This window comes from Lepisma saccharinum, chromosome 1, assembly GCF_977018435.1.
Source record: "Lepisma saccharinum chromosome 1, izLepSacc3.1, whole genome shotgun sequence".
Classification (NCBI taxonomy): Eukaryota; Metazoa; Arthropoda; class Insecta; order Zygentoma; family Lepismatidae; genus Lepisma; species Lepisma saccharinum.
Window position 1 is genome coordinate 10,330,118 of NC_139229.1, and position 24,060 is coordinate 10,354,177.

Genomic DNA, 24,060 nt, shown 5'->3' on the forward strand with positions numbered 1-24,060 from the left:
GCATCTTCAATGCGCTGAACGTTTTCCTCTGACGTTCGTGATCGGCCACCACCATGCCTCTTAGCGACAGATCCTGTCTCTAGAAACGCTGCTTTCCACGCCTTGATTATCCTGGCATCGGGAGAGTCTCTGTGACACACTGCACGAAACCATCGTTGAACTGCAATAGTGGATCCCAATTCTGCGTACCACGACACAGTTTGCGCTTTTTCAGCATTGGTTGTCATTTTCACTTTTCACTACCTGGAACGATACAAAATAAACGAATCCTTACTATTCATTACCTATTTAAAATTTCCACAGCTAAGCTACCATATACCCCCTATCACACTGTTCTCGCTTGTATATTATGTCTAATATAAGTATTTGAAATTAGGGCGTTTCAATTCGGACACCCGGTATTTTGGGATGAGTCAACGCTTGGGTTATTTTGAACCCGTCACATTATACGGGCTTCAGCCCCTTTGCGTAACTTAAGTCAACACTTGCATCTGAGAACTAATATCTGAACTGGTTAAAAGCTAACGCGTATTAATGTCTCGTGGTTTTAAAATCGAAGTACAGTAAAACCTCGTTAATCCGGACCCCGATAATCCGGACTTCGCTTAATCCGGACAGATCAAAAAAAAGCAGAATGCAAGGTTTTGAATGTGGCTAGAAGTCAACAAGAGAACTTCCAAAAGAAAAGGCAGTCAACCACTGATGAAATTCTGTTTCCTACAGACTTTGTACTGTACTGTATTTAGGCCTATGCCCTTTAAATACACCATAATAAACGTGTTTTCTTGCTATAAACGGAGTTTTAATGCACTTTCTACAGTTCTTTTCGTTATTTCAGTTAATCCGGACTTTCGTTAAGCCGGTCAACTTATCCCCCCCATTAGTTCGGTTTAACGAGGTTTTACTGTACTGCGACAATGACAATTGAAAATATTTAAAAAAAACTAGCTCGCTTAAAATTTTAAATAAGTAAAGGCCGAATCACACGGAACTGATTTCCAGTTAGTTGGCGCTGAACTGGCTACCTGCCCGGATGTGGTTGCTGCCTGGCTGGCTGCTTGACTAGTTTTGAGGAGTAGGCCATGTTCTAATTGCTGCTTGGCTTTCCTCGACTGGATTCTGTGGAACAGCCAATCAGAGCAAAGTTTGGCCACGTGAAGATAATCTATGAGTTTGCAAAGGGAAGTTTTTTGTCTGCGGTTTCCGAGTGGTGGCTGTTTTTGTTAGTTTCTCGATTAAAAAAACAAAACGAAAGAGATTACGTGCAGTGGATTCGTGTTCAGTTCATTAATATTTATGTATTTATGCAAACCGATGAGATGTGTACGTGACAAATATGATTAGCGGAAAATGAAAATTCTTATTATTACAAGTGACTATTAAATGTTTGATTAGCATTTAGCATATTTTTTCCGAGCCAATCTCTAGTCCATACTTTTCTATTTATTTTTTAATAAAAGTACAAAGCAGTAATTCTATTATAACATTCTTCAAATTCTTCGTCCATTTTTACAGACTGTCTGCTCTGCGCAATGCCTTATGGGAACAAAAGTCTATCGACAAATGAGGTGACAAGTATCGTGTGGGGGTCTCACTTATTGCACAACACTTGAGCAACCTTGTGTTCTGACGTCACGGGAGTAAGCTTTTTAATTTTAGGCTAGATGCCTACGTTGTCAGGTTAGGCTACCTAGGTTTAGTTATCTTGGCCTAAATAATATTTTTTTCATTGTATTTATGCTAATGGAACCTAACTTAACCTCGTAGGCATTCCTCGTCTGATGTCAGGACGAAAGGTTGCTACAGTGTTGTTCAATAAGGGATACCCGTGAGGCGAAAACTAGCAAATGGGTAGCCAGTCCAACGCCAACTAGGGCATTCCTACTCGAAGTCCATCCAGTTCCGTGTGATTCGGGCATAAGTTCCGAGATCGACCAGCACTAAATTTTGCGCTAGGCAGGAAACTTGACTTGGGTGAGAAGTTTGTCGGACACTAAGCAGTTCATTCGAATTGCAAATCTCGGTGCTCGTGCATTTGGTATGTTTTCGCTTTGCTGTTTTTCGGACACGTGCATTCAAATGAGCCCCTTCGCCTGACCAGTCTCCGAGGTGACAAAGCCGCGTTGCTTTGACGCCCGGATCGAATTTTACAGCACGAGCGGGTTTTCTGGCGAACGGAACTATTTCGCATGCACTCGCTGGAGCGACGTGTCTGGACGCTTGCTCACGATATCGTGGGAGGGGGGGTTCACGAGAAAGAAAATTTACATTGTGTAATCGCATTTGGCCCAAGTTTCATTTATTCAGCTTAATGTCCACTGAGACGCGGCAACAGGAAGTGCATTATTTAACCCCGAAAATTGTCAAAATTCCATAAACGGGCATGTTTGAGCCCATGCTGTAAAAAGGATGCATTTCTAAGCACTGATATTTTATTTGCAGACCCCTGCAAATAGGCCTACACATAAAAAAATTAGGCATTACACTAAACCTCTTCATTTAAAAAATGGGCTTAAAAATCCAATTTTTTAACTATTGTTACCCAAATTTCCACCATAATTTTCGTACTTAGGATGCAATTTTGAGCAAAACATACTTGAATATTATACAAAGTATACTTCACTATCAATAAAATGAAATTTGTTCCAGATCTCTAGCTCTAATGGTTTTTGAGATATTAAGGTTTCTGTAAACTGCTACATGTGCAAAAGAAAAAAACATGCGCCATGTTGGAAAAATGGCCACCCCAGGAGAACTAAGGATAGGAAAGTTATTTTGAAAATTGGTTTTCATGTCTAGAAACAGAAACAAACGTATGTAGTAAACATGATTTTTTTTTCTAAAATGGTCATGCAACCACCATTGGATGATTTGGTATGGAATGACCCAGCAACAGAACTTCTGTTGTCTGCTTCTATTGAAATCAAATGGTGTAACGCCCACTACAGGGAAACGCGCGGAATTTCCATGCCAGAAGTCTGCAGGTTATCTCAAAGGTTATCGCCCACTGTGACGCCGGAAACGCGTCTCATGCGTTCTGCTGGCGCGTTCCTCCGCGTCTCGGTGGGCGTCAAGCTTTTTACTCTATCCCAGTAATATGTGAAGCAAAAGCCGCGCATAGAAGCAGAGAAGGGGAGGGAATCAAGTGGGCAGGGCGAAGCAGTACACGCTGTTGTGAAGGCTGGAAACAGTAGTAGCTTCATCCCCTCCACGCGATCCCGTTCCGTCTCACGTGTTCACTGGTAGAGTAGTCCGGCGTCGCTACTTGCGCAGAGACTTGTTTCCGATTGCTTCCTCCAGAGATGCCTGGGACAGAGTATATGTGGTGATATTTCCCATAGAGATTGTCGGGGTCCTGGGTTCGATACCCGGTGGAGGCACATAGTGGTTCGGATCCGACTTTAAACTGTAGGTCCTATCCCAATTAGCCTCTCTCTTAATAACAAAACTCAAACGGACAAACATATGTTATACAGTGTTATTACAAATGATCTTTCCCATTACAAACTTGAATAACTCACGTTTAAGAACACTCAGATACATGAAAGTTGTATCAATGGAAAGAGAAACTCAAAAAGTTTCAGTGGTTGGTAGAACTGTCGCGTAGTTATTGATTTCGTCGCTAGGGGCGATAGGAGAGAAAATGGCTGCCAACAAAGACAGGAAGGCTTTTTGTGTGCTGGATTTTCACGTCTGCCAGTCTGTTATCAATGTGCAACGTAATGTTAGAAGGAAGTTTGGTGAAGATGCACCCAGTGGGCCCAGTATTCGTACGTGATATTCTGGCTTTAAAGCAAGAGGATGAATCTGCAAGCGAAAGTCAACCGGCCCTCCACCAGTAAGCGAGGCAACTGTGGAGCGTGTGAGAGCGGGTTTCGTACGAAGTCCACAGAAATCCACAACCACAGCCAGCACAGAATTAGACATCCCGCAACCAACTGTGTGGAAGATTTTGCGCAAATGTTTGCGGTTCCATCCTTACCGTCTGCAATTATGGCAGGCCCTGAGACCGGACGACAAAGCCAAGAGACTGTCTTTCTGCAAGGACATGCAAATCGAAATGGAAACTGATGATTTCACGGAATCATTGGTGTTCAGTGATGAAGCCACTTCCACCTGTCGGGCAAAGTTCACAAAAATAATGTCAGGATCTGGGGTCTGGAAAATCCTAGAGGTTATGTGGAGCATGTACGCGACTCGCCCAAGCTGAATGTTTCTTGCGCTATCAGCCATGAAAAAGTGTATGGCCCTTTGTTCTTCGACGAGAACACATTCACGGGGATTTCATACCTATAAATGTTACGGACATGGCTTCTTCCACAACTGGTGCAGGATATCGAAGGTTTAATTTTTCAGCAGGATGGGGCACTACCCCATTTCCACTTAGATGTCAGATGTGAACTGAATAGGCGAATACCAAAGAAATGGATTGGGTGTGCTGGCCTTGACGATAGTAACGTTTGCGTTGGCCTCCACGTTCCCCCGACCTTACACCCTGTGACTTTTTTCTCTCTGGAGTTTTGTCAAACAACAAGTGTATCGGCCACCTTTACCACCTACCATCCAGGATCTTCGTCTTCGCATCACAGAGGCCATTGCATTAGTGGATCGTCCAATGTTACAACGTGTATGGCAGGAATTGGACTATAGGCTCGATGTGTGTCGCGTGACACATGGAGCTCACATTGAGCACATGTGATGTAATGTTGTGAACCAAACGTAATACAAAACTTTTTGAGTTTCCCTTTCCATTGATACCACTTTCATGTATCTGAGTGTTATTAAACGTGAGTTATTCAAGTTTGTAATCGGAAAGATCATTTGTAATAACCCTGTATATGGTCAAGAGCGCCCGGAGAGGGAGGCCATGGGGAGGGTCTTGCCCTCTCCCCCCCTTAGGATATCTGGAAAAAAGTTCATGTAATTCGAAAGGAGAAATTGTGGCTATATTTTATTACGAATGATATTTTTCTTTTTAATATTTACAGGCTGTAACAGGGATTAACTACCATGCCCAAATCATTGATTGATTGATTGATTTGCTTTATTTTACTTCCCTTTTTGTGCCACATTTGGCTAATTTGCGAAGATGGGGATGAGTGATGATGATATGATGAAATTGATGAATGGACACTCACAAAGATCCATACCCAGGCCGGGATTCGAACCCTCGACCCCTGGCGTCGTATCGCGATGTGCTAACCACTCCGCCACGGGGGCCGGCATGCCCAAATCATGTTGGCTGGTTTATCTAGGAGTGTGCGGAACGGAGAAAGGTACGAAACCTCATCAACAAAGTGATAGATGTTTATGGAAAGCAAGCACGGCGAATGCTGTTTCTATTTAAACAGTAGAGTAAAATCAGAACTTGTCAACAACAGCAAAGTATTTTCAGGTCAGTTTTATTTTTATGATTTGTAAAATAATAATAATAATATAGTCATTCCTTTCGCGCTTTTTGCGGGATTCAAATTTTGTTTCGCGCATAATCTGTTTAGCTCTAATTCCTTTCGCGTTTATTTCATTCGAGCTTGTTCAGTTTCGCTTTTGTTTCTTTCGCTTTTAATCCTGTGTTATGTTTCGCGGTTGTTCCCTTTCGCAATTAGTCCGCGTTATTCCACCACCACCCTAAATTAAGATTTGCCGAATCTTTTAAGATTCATGAAATAATGAAATTAGTAAAAGGACAGTCACAAGGGATACCCGTAGCCAGGTGTCGGGATTTGAACCTGGGACGTGTAGCGCTCACAGTCATCAGTGTCTGTGACTAGGGGAATCTAGAGTAATGGGGGAGCACTTGCCTCCCATTTTTCCCCACGTGCTACGGCCTCTCGATGCTAAGCCTACCAAGAAAAAAGTAAACTGTCCTTGCCCCCAGTTCTGGCACCCAGTACTGACAGTCATGTCCGGCCAGGGTATTTGAGGCTTGGACCTTCTGAATACGTGGAGTTCAGTGTCTCAGTTTCATATGTTGCGCTAAACGCGGCTTTCCCTGAAGAATGCAGCCAGCCCGCGTGCTGGACCAGTGGCCATCTTTAATTAAAGTCTCATGAAAGAAGAGACTGTGGCTGGGATGATCCTCAAACGCTGTAAATATCTCTCTCTCTCTCTCTCTCTCTCTCTCTCTCTCTCTCTCTCTCTCTCTCTCTCTCTCTCTCTCTCTCTCTCTCTCTCTCTCTCAGCATGCTCAGCTGCACAGCGCTCAGACAGCGGCAGACGCGGTAGACGTCCTCAGATGAAACGAGACTCCACGATTTTCCGCTTCCTTGGAACAAACTGGAGACATGATTTTCCGCCACCACATCGCTTCTGGACGTTTTCACGAGTACCCAGGCCAGAGAAGCTGGAAGAGGAAATATATCCTTCCATTTCAGTCCTGTACACAAGTGGAAATTGCCGGCCCCTGTGGCGGAGTGGTTAGCACATCGCGCTACGACGTCAGGGGTCCTGGGGTCAAATCCTGACCTGGGCATGGATGTTTGTGAGTGTCCATTCATCAATTTCATCATATTCGCAGATTTGCCAAAAGTGGCACAAGAAGCGAAGTAAAATAAAGCAAATCCATCACCAAGTGTCAATTTTCATTATCTGTAATATTGCAAGAGCTAGGAAGAATAAAATTGCGCGAAGAAAGAGCACCCGTAACCAGGTTGAGGTTCGGTTTAGTTGAACAGTCATTGGAATGGAAACTTGAATATTTATAGGTGCAATATCATTAATGTCCAACTGCGGGTATTCTTGAATGTAGAACCGCGACCCCTATTCGTCAGATGTGTCAGCGTTTCACGCGAATGCGCTCAGGAACACGTTCCCATCGCTGTGGAACTATTTCCTCCGACGGGAAGAGAGCTCGTATATCCATCTCTGCAAACAAGAAAACACTGGAGCGACACAAGAAACGCATTACGCAGACCTGGACTTTCTCATTTGCAGGAAACGAGGATTCCTGCGTGTTTTATGCGTGGAAGGAGACAAACGCACCACATGTAATCTGCGGAGTGTTTCCTTCTCTCCAGATCCCCACACAAGAACACCATACAGCTTGTCTCCTTTTTGTATATATGTAATTGAATTTATGTGACTTTCTGAAAGCACAACAAAGGTTAACGAAATACACAACTGGCTACAAAAATGTCTTGGATATGGATAATGGCAATGCTGTAGCTCTGAAGTTGACCATATGGTAAGAACAAAGGATGTTCTGTAGAAAGATGAGATTGACGTAGAGGACGAAAGAAATGTACGAAACAGTACAATAGAAATACACTTTGACATAGAAAAGAAACCTTGTAGGAGGAAGAGAAAGACTCTTGCAGGAAAATATTTAAACTTGGGAAACGAAACAATAATGGAAGAAAGAAAAACTTGGAGATAGATGAAATGAGGCCCAAGAGGATGTGGAATTGATACAAGAGGCAAAAGAAACGAAACAACAGAAGAAGACAGAGAATCATGGTTAAAATAGGCAGAAAAAGAACCTAATGATTCCAGAGAAGGAAGGAAGAAAACCCTAAAGGAGGAAGAGAGCAAACTCTGGAGAAGAAAGAGCGGGAATTCTAAAGAAAGGAGAACTCGAAGATGGATGAAATCGAACCCTAGAGGAAGAAGAATTCAAACAAGTGGTAGAAGAAATTAAACAAGGGAAGATAAGATAGCCTGGTGGACTAAGGAGAAGGAAGGAATATAGCCCTGAAAGAGGAGGAGATGAAACTCTGGAGAAGAAAAAGAGGGAATTCTAAAGAAAGGAGAATAAGATGTAGAAGAAATGGAACAATGGTAGAAGTAGGCCCAAAGAGAACCTGGTAAATCAAGGAGAAAGAAGGAAGAAAAACTTGAAATAGGGAGAGAGTAGACTCTGGAGAAAGGAAATAGGGAACTGAAGAAAGGAGAACTTGGATATAGATTAAATGAAACCCCAAAGGATGTGGAATTGAAACATGAGGTAGAAGAAACGAAACACGGAAGAACACAGAGAACCATGGTTAAAATAGGCAGGAAAAGAACGTAATGATTCCAGAGAAGGAAGGAAGAAAGCCCTGAAGGAGGAAGAGACGAAACTCTGGACAAGGGAAAGAGGGAACTGAAGAAAGAAATCGGACATAGATTAAATAAAATCCGAGAGGAAGAGGAATTTAAAGAAGGGGTAGAAGAAATGAAACGATGAAAGAAAGGGAAGCATGGTAGAAGAGAGAAGACTACGAAATAGGCAGAAAGAGAACCTGGTGACCTTTGGAGAAGGAAGGAAGAAAACACTGAAGGAGAAAGGGAGGAAATTCTGGATAAGGGAAAGAGGGAATTTTACCGTAGTAGGTATACAAGATGAAACAAAAAAAGGCAACCTATAATAGTAGTAAGGGAAAGTTTAACCTTGGAGGAAGAAGAATTGGATATACAATTGGAGAACTGTGCATTACAGAGAAGCCCCGGAGAGGAAAGAAAAGACCATGTAAGAGCAAGAGGAAACTCCGAGAAGAGAAGAAAGAAAATCTTATAAGAAATAAACGGAAGGATAAGAGAACTCTGGTGGAAGAGCAAAGGCAATCCTGTTAGAGGAAGAACTGGAATTCTGAAAGAAGAAAAGAAGCAGCCTTTGAGAAGGATGAATGGACAATCTAGAGGAGGAACAAAAAGGAACTTGGGAAGAAAGGGAACCTGTAAGGGGAAAAGGAATTACTGCTGAAGCAAGAAGAAGGGCAGTTATGAGGAATGACGCTCGAAAGAACACTTGGTGGTCTGTCGCTGTTGGACTAATTCAACTTTTACACTCTCGACTTAGCAACACATAGCACAACCAGTCTTGAGGCGAAACAAAGCACTGTTATCACACGTTAAGGCAGGCTGCCAGGTAAATGAAGGCAAACAAACTGGAAAAAAAAAAAACTTTCGACTCGATAGGGAGGAAATACACGTGGCGATAAATCCAATAGAATATGCATGGCGGATCAGAATTGCGACGTCATATTTCAGTAAACAGATATTTCAGCTGTCACAAAATGGAAAGGAAAAATAGTAGCAGAGGAGCTAAATTTACCAAATGAAAAATTATGTCATGGAGAAACTCATGCTGGGGGGGAAAAGGAGTGCACGCGATGGAGTATGTGATCCACCCTCGTCGTGTTCAGATTTGGGTCGTGATTGTAGCGACAGGATGGATACACGGTCTCTATATGTCAAGCTTCCGTTATAGCAGGATACATATTTACAAGAACACCTGCCCCGATTATTCCCTCCCTCCCATTGCAAACATATGGTGGTTGGTGTGACAGCCTGCAGGTATGTGTGTGCACACATATGTTGTGCGCTTATGCAGTAACAGATGGGGTAAAAAGTGCTTTTCGCAAAAGAAAGCTAAAAGGTAAAGTTCCTCGTGCACTTTGCACCATGCCATCAGGTATATATAGGGGGTCACACACATTCTATTGGCCATGTTGGATGTAATGTGATCAGCACCACGCTCCGCCCGCCTTTACCCCCCCCCCCCCAGAGTTGTCCCAAGGTACCTATTTAGTTGAATTGTTTCTCTTGGTTGTTACAAGCATTAAAATACAGTTTTTTTCTTGTGACGTTTCAGGAGAACACACGCTCCCTTCATGAGACATTTATTTTTAGTTTGAAGAAAAATAAATAAAACTAAAAATAAATGTCTGATGAAGGCAGCGTGCGTTCTCCTGAAACGTCACAACAAAAGAAGCTTTAAACACCCACCACGCCCCCCTTCCACCTCCGAATGTGATCGAAAAAGGAGAGCATGTCTTATGCAAAGCTTCTTTAGGTAACTTCTAAAGAGAATGCGTCACCAATTGCAAAGAAATATTAAAGTTCCGGTAATATGTGGAGCAAAGCGTTAGTTGTCTACTTGGCTTGTTTCTTTCCTTGGTACAAGTCTACTGTAGGAAATTACATTATACAGGGTGACGTACGAAATATTAGTCCGGATCAGTAGGTCTTGTTAAAACAACATAGCATAAGCAATTAGTTTTGACTTCAAATACATTACTCAGGATAATATCGAAAACACACACAAAGTTGCGAGTCTTGACTGTTCTCTCTCTCTCTCTCTCTCTCTCTCTCTCTCTTTCTTTCTCTCTTTCAAGAGCTCTCTTTAACAGATATACCCAATAAAAATTTACACAGCACAATAAAAGTAAAACAAGAATGCAAGGCAAAAATACAAGTATAAAATTTAACTTTTTTATATTAATAGAAAGCAAAAACGATTTCCACTATTCATCTATTTCAACTATTTCGTAATTTATTGACATATTTAACCAGTTAGTAAAGGAATTAGTTTGTTATTTTATAAATATCTGATACATGTGTATATATATATATGGAAGGATTTTGCTGAAATATAATTATTACGAATTATATGAGGGTTGTTCAAAATGTCCTTTTGAGCAACATGCTCTTTTCAATTAAGTATATCTCGGGAACGAATGAAGATTCACAAGCTTTCTTGAGCTCGTTGTAAAGAGGAAAGATGGTTGCATATTATGAGATGATCAAATGTTGAAACTTAATAAAATTTGAACACTCTGTTCAAATGTTCAAATTTCAAGTTTGAACAGCTCAAAACACCTCCAATCGATTTTCCTCATTTTTGGATATTTTTAACTATCATTCTTCCTCTTCATACTGAGAAAGTTTTATCGAGGTGTTTTTTTTTATATAAGGGAGAAAAATTAGATTGAAATTTGTCCTGCATCAGCAATGAACTGAGATGCAGCGTCCCTATGATGAAACTTTTCATTTGTTTCGTGCTAAAGGATGTAGTATACTTACTGTTCAGGAACAGATGATATTCCACTTGATAATTGGATTAATTTTGTGCTATTATTACTAATTTATACGTTATTGTTTCCATATTTTGAGCCACGTTCGTGGGGACGAGATGTGGGAGTGTTGTGAAAACTGTGTTATTATACAGGGTGTCGCAAAACAACTTCAATAAAGGTTGGGTGCTGGTAGATATCATAAAAACAAGTAACTTTTCCTTACAAACTTTACCTTGAGAGCTCTTAGTTTCTGAGCTATGAGCGTTTAAAATCTATCCTGTATGTATATAACCCAACACAGCAAACGACTGCTCTGGCATAACGTCCAGGGGCGAGGGGCAGGGTTTCCACTAGCGTCACTTGGCTGTCTTATCTGAGCAAAATACTTGCGATGCTGTAAGAAGTATTTACAGTATTTACAAACTGATCAAGACAAAAGATTTCCAATAAATGAGGACTAAAATTTTAGAGTGTTCATTCTAAAAAGTTTCCATCGGGTTTCGACTGTTTTAATGGCACGACGTCACCTGATGTCATGTATGCTGCTGCTTCCAACGTCCTCTGTTTCCAATCTGTTGTATTTCGACCTTCACGTCAGTTGCTATTCAGTAGTTGCGGAAGACAGTATGGTATGGTTGCCGAGAACACCGACATGTTGTTAATTGACGGCGAAACTGGGCGTAATGGTGGAGCTGCACAACGTCTGTATGCAGAGCGTTTTCCGCATAGTGTCACTCCATCACATACCATTTTTGCCCGATTAGAGCAACGGCTTCGAGAAACAGGTAACTTCGAAGTTAACAGGGCCGACTGTGGTGCTCCACGGACATGCCACACTCTCGACGTTAAAGAGGAGGTCCTTCATCGAACTGACGAGAACCCGTCGACGAGTACTCGCACCATTGCACGTCACATGAATGTGTCTCAGAGCAGCGTCTGACGTATTCTTCATGACCAGCAGCTTCACCCGTACCACCCCCAGAGGGTGCAGGCAATGGATCCGGCAGATTTTGTACCACATGCCAATTGCTGTGCACAGTTTCTACACCGTTGTGTGGAAGTTCCCGAGTTTCCTCGGCTTGTTCTCTTTACGGATGAAACGCATTTCACAGAGGAAGGTGTTTTCAACAGTCGGAACAGCCACATTTGGGATGACGAAAATCCGCTTGCCATATATTCTCATGGATTTCAGCAACGGTTTGGCATCAATGCATGGACTGGTATCATCGATGATTGGGCCGTACCTTCTTCCGGGCCGCCGAACGGATCGAGGTGCTTGACCTTCCTGCAAACAGTATTGGACGATGTGCCGCTGCACATTCGCCAGCACATGTGGTTCCAGCATAATGGTGCGCCAGCACACTTTTCCCATGACGTCCAACAACATCTCAATCAAACATACGGGGATAGGTGGATAGGTCGCGGTGGACCAACTCCTTGGCCACCACGAACACCGGAGCTAACTCCTCTTGACTTTTTCGTATGGGGCCACATGAAGAGTCTTGTTTATGAGATTCCTGTAGTGTCGGAGGACGACCTGGTTGCACGAGTTATGGCTGCAGCAGACACGAATCAGCACACGCCAGGTATTTTTGAGCGTGTGTGTGCAAACATCCTTCGGAGGTACACTGCAACGAACTTCAGGGTCGCCACATCGAGCAGTTCTTGTAGTGCCACAGGTAAAGCGGTAAAGGTAAAGGTAAAGTGTTCCCCTGTGCATAGCACCACGCCATGAAGGCGTATAGGGGGTGTGGGGGTAAAGCGGGAGATGTGAAATTATGTGATCTTGTCATCTGTGAAGTGCCAAAACGGTACGTTTCCGGACAAAACTTGATCTACTAGGTACCCTCTATACAGCCCCTAGAAGTGTGTAATAGGAATTCTAAATCACCCTGTATATGTGTGTGTGTGGGGGGGGGTTATATTAAGATCTTCCTTCCCCCACCAGTCTACTATGATTTCGCCCCAGCACCGGAGTGACTTGACATGCTGAACATGCCTGCATTTCATTGGCTGGATTGCAAGTGACGTATGCCACCTGCAGAGGGTCACTTCGGCGTGAAAACCTCCTTATGAAAGAACAGAGGGAAAGATATCAGTCGTAATCAAATATTTATGAGGAGATAAAGAGAAGAGGATAGGGGCGAACCGAAGGGGTGGATTATTTAATCCAACAGAACTTAATTGCTTTTAAATGTCTGCAATCGGCCATTTACAGCTTGCTTCACTTTAAAAGTGGCAGTTCATTTAAATAATTCATGCAGTAATTATAATAATAGATTTTCCAATATCTTCAACGCAGAGGGGTGAATTTCTTGTGTCCGTTTTCTCGAGGCAAGAATATAAGAGCCATGAATTCTTGAGTTTATTACTTTTGCGACGTGTTTACGCTTTTGCTACACATTTTCTCACGGCAAGTAGTAAAAATGTTTTATGTGCAATTACTCGGTTTCCAAGAGTTGCTATTTCCCTGGTTTATTTACTAAAGTAGTACAAAACTGTCAAGTATCTTTATTTCTAGTTCAGGTATTTTACGCCGCTTTTTCGCATCTTAGGTTAATCGCGACGATGAAAATGAACTAGTGAAATAGACCATGGGGAAAGCAATGCCTTGTCCAGGATTCGAACCTCGGATGTCTAGCTTCGTAGCGCGTCAGGTAAGGCACAGCACAGACGAGCACTGGCTAATTGGAATAAAAGACATAGAACAGCAAGTAGCCCATGAACATTCGGGCCGGATCGGAACACTTCGGTTCAGATCGACATATCAGCGGAAAGTCCGGCCGGAATGCCTACACGCGAATTAAAACCTGCCGAGGCGTTAATGTTATTTTATATTATCTTTGGGAGTCGTGGTATGAAAGTTTGAAAAAAAAATGCTATTTTTATTATGCATATTCTTACGTATATTATCTTTTAGCACGTATATTACATATTTTGGTTATTTCTACATATAATTTCCATATTTTAAAACACATCTGACATATACGTATTTCATATTCATGCTATCACTACATTTTCCGTTCTTGTGTTAAATACGTACCAAATGTTTTCTGTTCATCTGTATTCAGTTTGTTTGTCAACAACAGAAAATGCAAGCTTAAGCTTTCGCGATTTACATATAGAGTGGCGACGATTAGGGGAGGCGTGGGGGCAGCTGCCCCCTTTTTGCCTCCGCCCTGTGCTATACCTTATCTACCAAAGGAAAGTAAACTGTCCTTGCCCCCCCCCCCCTCAGTTTTGGCACCTTGCCCCTCGTTTTGGAACCCAATCGCCGACACGGTGCATATAAAACCGTTTCCTGTTCATCAATATATTTCCATATGTGTGTATGATGTCTAAAGAACACAGGAACTTCGTGCTACAGGCATGGATGGATCTTATATAGTCAAACGAAACAGGGTTACCAGTATGAGTGCCTCGGGTGGATTGGAGTTGCTCCGGTATCAACCTGATTAATTCACACTCTGGTGTTGGCAACCCTGATTGTATCTGTGTCGTTTCATGAGGTTAGCTACGCAAGATACGAATGCGGGCGAAATGCACCTGTTTCATTTCTGCTATTATGCTGGCACTCGTCTCGCGTCCCCTTGCCAAGAACAAGGGGCACGAACTAGGTCTTTACAAAACGTTCCAGGGTGATTAAAGTCTGAAACCCACCGTTGCTAAACATTGACGTTGAGGTGGCTGTTAAAAACTTGTTACGCTATACGTTGCAAAGCTTTTGCCCTTGCACACAAACATGAAATGACACAGCCGGGAGTTAATAATTCAAAATGCGATACTTGAGATAAGGTACTACAAATTGAATTGAAATGTCTAAAAGAAATTATGGTAAAATTTCAGTAACCACCAAACGTCTGAAATTCCTTTATTTTCTTCTTTTTCACATTGGTACTTACGTATTCTGCAATCCTAAGGATTCTTGAAGGTGCCAATTGGTTTTTTTTTTTTTCACGCAAAGAATCTCAATTTTCGACATATCGAGTAATTCTTGATTGTCCGTTTTCGCTTGCGTTACAGAAATCTTTGCGGAGAAATCTTTACTAGCGTTGTCCACGATCAGTGGTTATGCAGTGTTGCAACCTTCTTCATCGAAAAATACCTACTTTCGTGTTACTGATTTTGTATTTTTTTCAGATTTGAAAACCCCACGAACCATTCATAAATAGCCCCACGAACCATTCATAAATAGCCCCACGAACCATGCACGGATAGCCCCACGAACCATTCACGGATAACCCCACGAACCATTCACGGCAAGGTTAGGTTAGATTCGGTTAGGTTAGGCAAACATAGTTAAAATTGTCATCTTCAAAATTGTCATGTTCTTGGAAAACAACGATATGGTTGGAAACACTGACCGGGGCCTACATCATCGAACGCACGCAACATTTGATTCACGTAGTGGAAGGACATAGAGGCAAGAGCTTTCGTGCATTGGAGAGACATTAATCTTCAAAAATATATGATTTACCGGCGAAATATGTAAATTAACCGATGGGAAAAAAACACTTCCACGACCTTTCAAAAGTGTACGGAAAGTCAGTTCGGTAAGTACTTTTTCCTGTAAAATTGAAGAAATACGTTTTACGGACACGAAAATTTTACCCAGATTATTGCCGTCAGGAGCAATAGATGTAAGTGTTGAGTTGATTTGGTGTTTTATGTCCACTTTGTGCACAGTAAAGCTAATCGGGACTGGACCTGCAGTTTAAAGTGGAATCCGAACCACTATGTGCTTCCACCGGGTATCGAACCCGGGACCCCTAGATTAAAAGGCGACGACGCTACCACTGCGCCATGGGGGAGGCCCTATAGATGTAAATGAAATAAAGACGATTCGACTCTAAGGTTGCGTTACATCAACTTTATCAACATTTGTGTTCGTCAAAAGCAACTTGTGAAGCACAATATGCACCCTATTCTTGAGGTTATTAACTGTTTTAACGAAGTTACAGTGTTATATTGAGAACGTGGCAGGGACATTCCACGAAAAGTAGTCCGGTACCCTTGACCCTCTGTGCCCCTTAGAGAAAGTGAAATATCTTGCATGGTTTATGAAGATTTAGTTGTTTATGAACGTTTTCAGTTGATTTTAGCTCTCGGAAATGTGTTATGGTGAAGTAAAGTACGTCTGTTACATTAGAGAGTTACTTTACGGTGAAGCAGAACAGCCCAAAGGCTTCACGCAAGTGAATATAGCACCCAAAACGACTTTCCACAAAAGCAGCTATAATTTTACGTAGTTAGGTTAGGATTGTTAGATTTGGTACTGATAGTTATTTTAGCCGTGTTCTTTCGCTATTTTAGTGTACATACAAACAGTTTTTACTAACAAAATGCTGCGAAAATACTTGGAAATTGCAGGTTTTTACTTACGTCGGCCATTCTTTGGAAGAAAATATCTCTGTTATTTGTGCTTTCCTAACGCTGGAACCACTTTTACATTACATAAAACATTGAAATATGTCGATTAACAAAAACTTCGACGTAATACTCGAGTGTGTACAGTCGGTAAACGGCCCAAGTAGTCCTACTCTACGTATGTAAATAAGAAAATGAATTACGTAATATGGAAATTTCTATTGTTTTTAAGTGGTTTAAGTATATATGTTTATGAATGAATATACATCATTTGCGCATTTCAACAATAACAGTTACTAGCATCTGCAGCTTATATACTTCACAGACAAATGATTTCAAAATCTGCCACATTTTCAAAGCGTTACGCACGTAACGCACTTTTGTTAATGCTTTTCATGCATTCAGCCTATGCCATCATACTGAAGTTTCTTTTCAATTGTTAGCAGACACCAAAAGTACTTCATAATTCTATGAAATCAGTTCATTATGAATATTTTAATCCAATCTCACATCTAGAACCTTAAATTTTGTGTGTAAAATGTCACACATATAATGCTGGAATGCCCCGTTTTAATTTTTCCAAGCGTGTGACGAATCACCTTGAATCGTGTACCAGAATATGTGTATTTTCCTACCAGTCTAAGATATATTTTGGTAAACGTTTTCATAAACTAGATTGCAAGTCTAACTGTAACTTGTTATAGGCTATCTGTGAAATTAATTTGGCAATGTACATGGATTTTTAAGGTATTACGGGAAATACTGATTCCACTACACCCTAACCCCTCGTTACTACGATACTACTTAAAGCTATAAACAGTTCAATAAACACAAGTAAAAACCTTGTAATAGATAACTCTTATCCAGTTTTGCATGTGGTGGAGGTTCAAGGAAGTAACGCCGCCACTGTGTAAGTCAACTAGTGACACCTACCTCGTGGTGCTACTCACGGTACATCAATTGCTTACGTAGCTTCATAACAAGACCTGGGAGATTTTATTTTATTTGTTTGCCAACAATAGCTGTCTAACCTAAACGAGTTTGCTAAAACCACATCACCGAATAAATTCGATACGTTTGAAAAATAACGTTCAATGTCTTTGTTGATTCTTAGTCATTTAATTTGAATGGCCTTATGCAGTAAATTTCCCATATATACGTCTGTGTTGATTCCTTCCTTGACATCCAGTATTTGTAATGTAACTCCAGAATCCCGCTGTTTCTAAGTGAAACGTCACAGACTAAAGTTTCCGAAAACACGAAGAGCGTGGCTACAGCCTTGTCTACTCAAAAAGCACGCGCAGCGAAAGGAAACATACTACTTGCTGTCACACAGGCTTTGCTCTGCGACAAGCGCACCTCCTGCCGGGCAAAGAACTAATCAATTAACAGCTTGAAAGGGAACTTCATGTCTGAGCCTCTTATACATGTTGATTTTTCATAAACGCGAACGTGCTTGCGGCATCTGAAAACCAGCATCGCCGCAGGTTACATATTGCAAGTGCTTTGCATCACAAACACAGCTTGGGAGGGAAAGGTGGAGGAGAGGCGGGGGGAATCTCGTGAAGCGCGTGCCAATGCAAAGTTGCGAGAGTCGAATGGGTGTGATTGCAACCCGAAGGCAGACTCTGACAAAAGTTGAACAACTCTACTCACTGCCCTGGAATTCCTCGTGCCTATTCAAGACACGGAAATGTTATTTTTTGTTTGCAGTTTGCAACGTTGAGTGCCTTTCGCTTCTAATTTCAACAGAAAGGTACCCGCAGGCAGTGTTACGTACAAAGGCGAATATGAGAGATTTTGACGTAGGTTCATTAAACTATACTGTTTTCGTAAATGTAATTGTGGAAATTTTCAATTTAAAGGCAGCACTTACTTACGGATTCATTGAGTTTGAGCTTTGTTGTGAGTACATTTTATGCACAGATAGGCTATCGGAACTGGAGCTACAGATTTTAAGTAGGATTCGAACCAATATTTATTTATTGAGAATATTCCAGACACAGGATATATGGCCATTTTGCACTGAAATTGTGAACAATGAAAAAATATACACAAAAATTTACAAAATAACACAAAAATGAACACATATTAACAAGTGCTATATCATATTATTTACAAGTATTTCTTCTGTTAGAAGACGGAAATACAAACTCCGAGGAAAATATATCAATACTTGATGGGAGGTCATTTTATTGTGTGGGAAGTCTGTAGAAGAGATATTTTCTGAATTTCTGGTCTTGGTTTCCTTACGTAAAAAATGCTTGTGCTGCGTGTTGTGCGCATGGGTACTCGAGGAGTGTGTTGCAGCGGATTTGGCCATTGACGATTTTGTATAAATAATTTAAATCATTCTGCAAACGGCGCTGATATACATTCTCCGGGATCCCTTGATTACAAGGCGATTCGCCATCGAGGAGGGGAGTTTCCTGGGAAGAGTTTAGTCGATAAAGAGTTTAGTCGAAACGTCGCTTCAGTTATGCGAGATTAAAGGGCATCCCCGATGGTGTAGTGGTAGCGTCGTCGCCTTGTAATCAAGGGGTACCGGGTTCGATACCCGGTGGAGGCACAAGTGGTTCGGATCTCACTTTAAAACTGTAGGTCCAGTCTCGATTAGCCTTACTGTGCATAAAGTGGACTTAAAACACCAAACCAAAGTTATGCGAGATTAAGAAAGTTTGTTCGTTGATTTAAGTAATTGCATACTGAGACAGGCTGATTGAGACCGGGAGTATAGTTTAAAGTGAGATCTGGACCCGTCCGGGAGAGAAAATCAGCTAGAGTGCGAGTCAAATCTCCTGCATATGGCCTTGAACGGTTGAACAGCACCAACGAATCACAGACGTGCGTTCCGTGACAAGGCGTTTCGCTCAACCACGCTGTCTCTTTTCCGTGTGAGATTTCGACATGGCACCGCTGCAGTGCGCTGCTATTGGCTATAGCCATAGCTCTAGTGTTAATGGGTTATAGACCGTAAAGAACCTTTTTATGTTTAAAGTATTTCAATTCGGTCCAGGAACCATTTTTCCCGAATGAATTTAAATACGGTCCAGGGACCTTTTTTATATTAAGAGACAATACGCAACTTGTACCGAATTTAAATTGTGCGAGGATATAAGGTTCCGGTCCTGTAGCGGGACCCATTAGAAATTTATGAGTTCCTGGACATTCAACAACACTGGTTGTGCGAGATTTAAGAACGTTTGTTCGTTGTTTTAAGAAATTTCATACTCAAGACAGGCTGATCGAGACCGCGCGTATAGTTTAAAGTGGAAGCCGGACCAACAATGCGAGGGCGCCCAGCCGTAGCACAGCTCCATGCTGATCTGGGACACTGAAAATCTCGGTTGAAATCTCCTCCCACTCAAAGCGGAAAACAACAAAACCGACCACATTGTAGGAATCCATGTTTTGGACTCATTCGACCTGCTTTCTTTGATGTAAGAGTCTCAGGGGAGTTATATCTGAACTACCGCAACTGAGCCAACAACAGAATGAAGAGAAACTGGCCCTCCAGCAAGATGATGCATGGCCCCATTAAGTGCGTACATGAGGGCCACTTAAATGACCACCACGGACAGAAGATTTTGCACTTATTCTTTGGGGAGCCATTAAGGAGAGGGTGAAATATTGACCATCGGTGACATTCATTACTTAAGTATTATAAAAGAACATTAATTTTTTTGTGTGTGAAAAAAAGTATACCATATCGTAAAATATAGGACTACACGAATATGTTAACAATAGGGGCCATTCGAATACCTATTGACACATTTAAATAATCGGAAAAAGATAATTTTGACACATAAGGTAGAATAATTAAATATTATTGTACAGAGTGTTCCAGTGGAAATTTCCACTTTTAAACAGCTGCAGCTTTTGTTTGTTTGAGGTTTCTTGAGGTCTACTTCATGCAGAAAGGTTAATAGGGACTGGACCTACAGTTTAAATTGGATTCAGAACCACTAAGTGGTTCCACTGGGTATCGAACCCGAGACCTTTTCATTAAACGGCGAAGAGGCTACCACTGTATATTTTGTGACCGCAGTGACAAGGACAACGTGCTATACTTGTGATTGTAAAGTTCTGCAAAGTTAGTTGGTCTGCAATTAAATTCCGCTTCTGTGTTTCTTTCTTCAACTAGCTATATCAACAATTTTTGATAGTGAAAGGTTATATTTCTCTTACCCTTAAACATGTGTTTCCCAAACCTCATTAACTCTTTCACAGCTATAAATGCAAACGGAGTCAAGCGTGTATCAATCAATCGCATTTATTATACCGGGTGTTCCAGAAATAACTAAGGGGTTACAAAAATTTATTGGAAGTAAACTATTGAACTTACGTTAATGAAACCAGTCCAGAACGAACGAGGGACTCAAGTTCTTTTTACACCTACAAATTTTCAATGTATGCACCACGGGTGACACGGCACGCATCGATACGATAGTCTAGTTGTTGCCACACTCGCATCAACATGGGCCTGTAGATAGTGTCTATGCTGTGACTAATACCCTGTCTTTGATGAAACCCCACAAAAAGAAGTCACACGGTGTAAGGTCCGGTGATCTTGGGGACCAAAACATTGCACAAAACACTGAGTGATGTGGCTGATTTGAGTGTCACCTAGCGGCAGGGATGTGAACTCTCACCTTAACAAAACATACACACACAATCTGTTTGCGTTCCTCGATCGTTCTGGACTAGTTTCATTAACGTAAGTTCAATAGTTTACTTCCAATAAATTTTTGTAACTGCTCAGTTATTTCTGGAACACCCGGTACTTTATTTGTAGAATGTTCGGGAAAAGGCACATGAGTTACAAACTGCGACTTTCTCTTGCTTTCTTTAGTATGTCAAACTGAATAAGTTAAAGAAAATAAGAACACTATTGTATTGAGCATGTGAAAAGATCCTAAACAGTATTCTCTAACCTTGTATTTAGGTGATTTGGTGTTTTAAGTCCGCTTTATGCACAGTAAGGCTAATGGGGACTGGACCTACAGTTTTAAGTGGGATCCGAACCACAGTGCCTCCACTGGGTACCGAACCAGAGACCCCTTGGTTACAAGGCGACGACGCTACCACTGCGCCATCGAGGAGGGCCCTAACCTTCTATATATCATGTCTGTTAATAAACACTGCTGTAAAGTTGCATATTTTTTACTTGTGTGCTTCTTCCCAAACAGCCTATAAATGGTAATCGGTACTTTCTGCGCAGGAATCTAACAGGGGATGGTTGGATTTCAAGGTACAGTCAAGGATTGCCGGGCAGAATAGGTACACATACTATATATCTAGAAAACAAAAAAAATGCACTTCATTTTCGATTTTCAGATGGTGGGTTCGAGTTTCCATCAGAACATTAGCCTAGATTGTATTTTCATCTCTTGTTTTCTAATAATTCATAAAAAAACAACATAAATTCAACATATAAAATACATCCAAGCGATCTGTTTGATTTATAAAACTGAATTAGACCAATTTTAATAGGTCTTAATGGAATATGCCGTAGATATAATATTAATCAACACCATTATAATTTAAACTCATGTTTGAGGAGAAGTCTGTGTTAACTAAACTACACAGTATCTTGCATATCAATTGACAATACTGTGACTCAGTAGCGGCGATAAAACTGGAGGGAGGCAAGGACATTTTACTTTCACTTGGTAGATAGCATAGTACGGGGGCAAAAGTGGGGGTAACCGCCCCCCTCTCGCCACCACTGACTCTTTGTAATATCTGTCAAGTCTTTTCTTTGCAGTAAGGTTGTGAAAATATCCCGATGTTTCCTTAACACACGTTCTGACATGTTACTTTTCATTATCAGATTTACTGGCGATATGTACCCTTAAATTAATTAGAATTTTAATTACTTCATGCAAAAAAAAGGAAGAAAAATCCTGAACTAAATGTATAGTTATTAAAATAATTTCAACTCATTATTTGTTGTTATTTACTTAGAATGACTGGAATAATCGAATAATGTTCATCTGATAAAATGAAACATTCTTGCAACAATTGGAAGTTCATTTCTGTGAGGGGAAGTAACTTACTATAGTTTCATGCAGCGCCTTAATTCAAACTTCATAATTTCACAGTTCGTGAATTTTATTTACAGAAGCAGCTTTAATAGTAGATGACATAACAAAAAATGAAGTAAATTACAGTAGGATAGTGATCAGGTCATTTTACCCCCTCCTATGAACCACTTTCCCATCCTCCACCCTCAAATTAGTCAAATTCGTCTATTATAGTATTAGGTTTGTTATTGTTTGTATTGAGAAGTTCTTAAAACAAATTACATGCTGTGAAAATAAGGTATAGCATATTGCATAACGTTGTAAATAACATTTATTAGAATTATAGTTGTACTAATAAAAAGTTCTTAATTTTTGGCGTGATGTATAAATGATAATATTCTCTGTACAACACTAATTTTAATCGGAAAATACCTGTTGCGCTCGTTCGTTTGATGAATAAATAAAGGAAGCTCATTAAAAACGCGTCGCTCAGGTTAAATGACATGTTGCAAAGTTAAACACGAGATAGGGGAACACTCGACATGGAATGTTAATGCAAAAAAGTGGAAATGAAAAAAAATAGCCGGAAGTAAAGAACACTGCAACGTCATCCTTTCACCGTAATAAACATTTGTTGGCAAACAGTGCATTATTATTTTGGATGACACTGCAAGACTTTAACGGCACGGCGAGACAGTGGGGAGAGATTTCTTGCCAACGGCAGATGTACAACGTGTCTCGCGGGCACGATAAAAAAAGAACTTTGAATGACTCTCATTCATTTCAATTAAAGACAATTGAGTGGGTTGACTTACCCGTATATCCGTTGTCCGTCACAGGCCCTGTCGAGTGCTGTCCACTTCAAGACACTCTAGTGTCACTTGTGCAAGTCGGAAGCGAAATCTTCATGAATAAAAAGTTCTCTATTTTCTTTCTTGTCGCGTCTCGAGATTGAAAGTCGAAGGTGGCGACGCGTAGTGTTCGGAGCGAAACGACGCGAAGCAACTTTACCACTCGCGACGTTAGAGCAGCGGGCACTCCAACGCAACTGGGTTTTCAACGTGCCGAGTTTCCGAGAGCCAAAATGAACTATTGCTACGCACATTGCGGGGCTGGATTTGGCGCTCTTCGTTCCTATAAGGGACAGTGTTGCAAACCGTGAAGGGATCGCACTAAGCGTAATTCGGAATAGCGGTGGTTTCAAGACGCGCTATTTTATGTTTGCATACAGATAATGCGATGAGAAAATTGGTTCGGTTAAGAATCGAAATGGCAACTAGTTTTGACTTGTCTTTTCCAGTTTGTCTTCACTGGAATAATGGAACATCGGAATATCGGCGGAATAGTTTTGGTTTGATTGATTGATTGATTGATTTAGTTTATTTTACTTCGCGTTTTGTGCCTCTTGGCTAATTTGCGAAGATGGGGATGAGTGATGAAATGGATGGAAATGGACATTCACAAATAACCATACCCGACCGGGATTCGAACCCGGGACCCTTGGCGTCGCAGCGCGATGTGCTAACCACTCGGCCACAGGGTCGGGCGGAATAGTTTTGGGTGCGGAACAATACTTAAAAATAAATTTCTTCGCTCTGATGCTGAATTTAGATGTATGCAAACATACACAAACACGGATGAATTTTACATGTGTATCTCACACACAGATAAAGTGTTATCGTCATGTCTCATAATTCTTTCATAACAGGCAAACGGATATCTGGTGTCCAACTATATCTTTGAAATATTTCGTATACATCCTTGTACAGTGGCGGCTATTAGGGGAGCGCGTGGGGGCAGTTGTCTTCCAACTTTCTGCCACTTTTGCAACCGCACTATACTAAACTATACAATAGTTCCTAAGATATTTGTAGTCGGTGCAGATTATAGCT

The 24,060-nt window shown here is 41.2% G+C and overlaps 1 protein-coding gene across 3 annotated transcripts in view; it reads right to left on the bottom strand.

Moving 5' to 3' along the window:
- LOC145992616 (aminopeptidase N-like) overlaps positions 1–23,223 on the bottom strand; it is a 351,916-nt gene extending 328,693 nt beyond the window's left edge. For all 3 annotated transcript variants that reach the window (XM_083128997.1, XM_083129006.1, XM_083129014.1), the window contains exon 1: positions 22,984–23,223. The gene's annotated coding sequence lies outside the window, so the exon portion shown is untranslated. The remainder of the gene's footprint in view (positions 1–22,983) is intronic.
- Positions 23,224–24,060: the final 837 nt, after the last annotated feature.